This window comes from Grampus griseus (genome assembly GCF_964374135.1).
Source record: "Grampus griseus genome assembly, chromosome: 5".
In the NCBI taxonomy this organism is placed as follows: Eukaryota; Metazoa; Chordata; class Mammalia; order Artiodactyla; family Delphinidae; genus Grampus; species Grampus griseus.
In genome coordinates this window covers 129,773,475-129,778,929 of record NC_138998.1, presented here as the reverse complement: position 1 = coordinate 129,778,929, position 5,455 = coordinate 129,773,475, and positions in this window count along the sequence as shown.

The window sequence follows — 5,455 nt, the reverse complement described above, 5'->3', positions numbered from 1 at the left end:
GCTATATTTTGGAAGAATTTGAGAAGGATAGGTGTAAGCTCTTCTCTAAATATTTGATAGAATTCGCCTGTGGAGCCATCTGGTCCTGGGCTTTTGTTTGTTGGAAGACTTTTAATTACAGTTTAAAGTTCAGTGCTTGTGATGGGTCTGTTTACATTGTCTATTTCTTCCTGGTTCAGTCTTGGAAAGTTATGCTTTTCTATGAATTTGTCCATTTCTTCCAGGTTGTCCATTTTACTGGCATATAGATGCTTGTAGTAATCTTTCATGATCATTTGTATTTCTGCAGTGTCAGTTGTTACTACTTTTAATTTGTAATTCTGTTGATTTGAGTCTTTTCCCTTTTTTTCTTGATGAGTTTATCAATTTTGTTTACCTTCTCAAAGATCCAGCTTTTAAATTTATTGATCTTTACTCTTGTTTCCTTCATTTCTTTTTTATTTATTTCTGATCTGATCTTTATGATTTCTTTCCTTCTGCTAACTTTGGGGTTTTGTTTTTTCTTTCTCTAATTGCTTTAGGTGCAAGTCTAGGTTGTTTATTTGAGCTGTGTCTTGTTTCTTGTGGTAGGATTATATTGCTATAAACTTCCCTCTTAGAATTGCTTTTGCTGCATCTCATAGGTTTTGGGTTGTCATGTCTTCACTATCCTTTGTTTCTAAGTATGTTTTGATTCTTCAGTGATCTGTTGGTTATTTAGTAGTGTAGTGTTTATCCTCCAGCTCTTTGTATTTTTTAAAGTTTTTTTCTTATAATTGATATCTAGTCTCATAGCGTTGTGGTGAGAAAAGGTACTTGAAATGATTTCAATTTTCTTAAACTTAGCAAGGCTTGATTTGTGACCCAAAATATGATCTATCCTGGAGAATGTTCCATGAGCACTTGAGAAGAAAGTGTATCCTGTTGTTTTTGAATAGAACATCCTATAAATATCAGTTAAGTCCATCTTGTTTAATGTGTTATTTAAAGTTTGTGTTTCCTTGTTTATTTTCATCTTGGGTGATCTGTCCATTGGTGAAAGTAGGGTGTTAAAGTTCCCTAGTATTATTGTGTTACTGTCAATTTCCCCTTTTATGGCTGTAGCATTTGCCTTAGATATTGAGGTGCACCTATGTTTGGTGCATCAATATTTACAATTGTTATATATTCTTCTTGGATTGATCCCTATATCATTATGTAGTGTCATTCTTTGTCCCTTGTGATATATATTTTTTAAAGTCTATTTGTCTGATATGAGAATTGCTACTCCAGCTCTCTTTTGATTTCCATTTGCATGGAATATCTTTTTCCATCCCCTCACTTTCAGTCTATATGTGTCCCTAGGTCTGAAGTGGGTGTCTTGTAGACAGCATATATACGGGTCTTGTTTTTGTATCCATTCAGCCAGTCTATGTCTTTTGGTTGGATCATTTAATCCATTTACATTTTAAGGTAGTTATTGATATGTATGTTCCTATTACCATTTTCTTAATTGTTTTTGGTTTGTTTTTGTAGGTCTTTTCCTCCTCTTGTGTTTCCTGCCCACCCAGAGAAGTTCCTTTAACATTTGTTGTAAAGGTTGTTTGGTGGTGCTGAATTCTCTTAACTTTTGTTTGTCGGTAAAGTTTTTAATTTCTCCATCGAATCTGAATGAGATCCTTGCTGGGTGGAGCAATCTTGGTTGTAGGTTTTTCCCTTTCATTACGTTAAATATGTCCTGCCACCCCTTTCTGGCTTGCGGAATATTTGCTGATAGATCAGCTGTTAACCTTATGGGGATTCTCTTGTATGATATTTGTTGCTTTTCCCTTGTTTCTTTTAATATTTTTCTTTTTCTTTAATTTTTGATAGTTTGATTAATATGTGTCTTGACATGTTTCTCCTTGAATTTATCCTGTATGGGGCTCTCTGCACTTCCTGGACTTGATACTATTTCCTTTCCCATATTAGGGAAGTTTTCAACTATAATCTCGTCAAATATTTTCTCAGTCTTTTTATTTTTCCCTTCTTCTTTTGGGACCCCTATAATTCGAATGTTGGTGTGTTTAATGTTGTCCCAGAGGTCTCTGAGACTGTCCTCAAGTCTTTTCATTCTTTTTTCTCTATTCTGTTCAGCAGTAGTTATTTCCGTTCTTTTATCTTCCAGAGCACTTATCCATTTTTCTGCCTCCGTTATTCTGCTACTGGTTCCTTCTAGAGAATTTTGAATTTCATTTATTTTGTTGTTCATCATTGTTTGTTTGCTCTTTATTTCTTCTAGGTTCTTGTTAGACGTTTCTTTTATTTTCTCCATTCTATTTCCAAGATTTTGTTTCATCTTTACTATCATTACTCTGAATTCTTTTTCAGGTAGACTGCCTATTTCCTCTCCATTTGTTTGGTCTGGTGCGTCTTTACCTTGTTCCTTCATATGCTGTATGTTTTTCTTTCTTCTAATTTTGCTTAACTTACTGTGTTTGGGGTCTCCTTTTTGCAGGCTGCAGGTTCAAGTTCCTGTTGTTTTTAGTGTGTACCCCATGGGTAAGGTTGGTTCAGTGGATTTTGTAGGCTTCCCAGTGGAGGGGACTGGTGCCTGTGTTCTGGTGGATGAGGCTGGATCTTGTCTTTCTGGTGGGCAGGACCAGATCAGCAGATTATTAGTGTATCTTTGACAGTGACAAAACAAAAGAATAAAATTCTTGAAGATATACATTAGCCATTTGAAGGTCGAATACAAATAAATAAATTATAGATAGGGAAGTTGGTTCCAAGCAGTAATGGTGAGCATTGAAACCACTTAAACACATCATTTAGTATAAATAATTAAAATATGTCTAAATTAGAATAAATATATTAAATACTAAGAGAAAAATATATATAAAACTAGGAAAATATTCAGACTATATTAATAAAAACAAGGACAATTTGAGGAGTTGGAAGTAAAAGAAGCTACGGACTATAAAAGCAAAATAAAGAAAAAAGAAGATAAAAGAAAACTGCAAACACAGGTATGTATTTTCTATGAGATACGCATGTAAAACTAAATCAAAAGTGTAAAATTCAAAGGAAAGACCAGGACTAATCATCTAATAGACACAAATATAAAAATGTTTACAATATTAATACTAAACTTTAAGGTAAGATATTAAGCAATTATGAAGGAAGCTTATATTTTGTTGATATGAATCTAAACAACTGACTGATTGTTATTCTCAGCCATTGCAATATCAGATTCATCAGATGACTGGGTTTGTAGGCATTTCCTTTATTTGGAGCAGTGATTCTCAAATCTGAATGCTCATCAGTTTCACTTGGAAGAGCTTTCATTAAGTGTCAGTGCCTGGACCCCGTCCCTGAAATTTCAGTTTAATGGTCTGGGGTGGGACTGTTGTCATTTTATAAAAGCTTCCCCAGGAAATAAAATGCACTTCCATGAGTGAGAAGATGTTCAATATTACCATAAAGCCTGCTAAGAAAAATTGTGCCTCAGACCAAATCATTGAAAAGTCTCTCCCAAAGCAGCCAAATCTTTTTTTTTGTTTTTAAACTGCTACCTGGAGATATATACTTTCCATTTGATTGAGATTAAAGCTCAAAGCAGCTCTGTTATTAAATATGTGTGGAGAACCTGAATTATGTTATAATAAACATCAAGGACTCAGACTGTTCACCATCTGTGATGGTTAATTTTATGTGTCCATTTGGCTGGACTATGAAGCCCAGATGTTCAGTTAAACATCAGTCTAGATGTTTCTGTGAAGGCATTTTTAAAGATGAGATTAACATTTAAATTAGTAAAGCAGATTGCCTTCCATAATGTGGGTGTGTCTCATTCAACCAGTTGAAGGCCTTAAGAGAAAAAACACAGCCAGGTCCACCAGAGAAAGAGAGAATCCTGCCTACAGAATGCCTTTAGACTTGAGCTACAATGTCAACTTTTCCCTGTGTCTCCAGCCTGCCCTGCAGATTTTGCTCTTGACAGTCCTCAAAATCATGTGAGCCAAATTGCTCAAAATAAAACTTTCCTATCTCCTATGATAGCCTATATATATATATATATATATATATATATATATATATATATCCTATATATGCTTAATATCATCTATATCCTATATACTCTATGTATCTCCTATTATAATTTATGTGTACATATCATCTATCCACCTACCTCACTGTATCTTGTAATGTTCTGTTTCTCTGGAGAATTCTAACACACTACCCAACTAGGTGGAAATGAAATCAACTGCTAAGTTTCTGGGGTTCATGGCTTCCCTTTGTACAACTGTGGCCCTTGAACAGATTACAGGTCAACACTGAGTTCCCTCAATTACCCTTAAAACATTCTGAACTTGTAATGGTCTCTTTGGGGTCCTCACTTCAGCATCTTCAGTCTCTTTTCTTGATCTCACCTCTATTCAGATCCTCTAAGATGAGGTTATCCATAAAGGGTGGAGAATGGAGTAACTGAAATCTAATGTTTGGGTCTTAAAATCTTCCAATATATTCTGAAGTATGTGGCTTTCAACAATAACCTCTGTTCTTTAGCTTCCAATTTCAGAACTGCATGATAAGTCAGTTTGGGGGGACAATAAAGCAAAAGTTAAAAGAAATATGGAATATTAACCTTTGCTGCAAAACCTTTTAGGTTTTGAAGAAGGATTGTGGAAATAGGCTGTGTTTCCATTATCATGTAAACTTTGTGAATCACAATAAGGACATTGCTAATCACCACTTGCCTTGTTTTAAGCAGGTCAGAATGTCCTAAAAAAAAAAAAAAGCTCAGTAAATTAACCATTTGTGTTGCCCAGCACTATTTTATCTAGAAACATTGCCCTGACGACCAGATGATTCATCCATAGACATAGTTCTCAAATGACAGTGTAAATCATAATCACTCAGAGGGCTTGAAAAACAGATTTCTGGGCCCCACCACTAGAGTTTCTGATTTAGTAGATCTCGAGTAGAGTCTGGGAATTTTTATTTTTAACAATTTCCGTGGTGATGCTGATGCTCTGGGCTCATGGCTCACATTTTCAGCAACCGTGGCTCTTAAACAAATGATGTCAAATTAAGAGTTAGTGAAAAATATTTCTTCCACTTGGGCCTAGCACAGGATTAACAGGGATTCATTGAGCACTTAATATGTGTTTGATCACTGCTGTGATGGGTGTTGTAGAGACACAGATTAAATACAGTTCCTGCCATCAAAGAACAAACCTATTTGGAAAATCAAGACTAACACCTCAAGAACACAACTTAGTAGGTAATAGCTACATAGTAGGTAATAGCTGTGTGACACAAACAAGAAGATTGGCAGGAATTCAGAAGACTCTGGTGACCACAGAATGATTCCATAGAAGGGAAAACTTGAATTGGACTTGAAGAGCTAGACCAGTAGATTAAAAAAGAAGGCAAAATTCAAGGTGGGAGAACTACTTGGGGACAGAGGCAGAGATGAAAATTGGCATTAAATTTGTGGTCTAGGGAATATGGT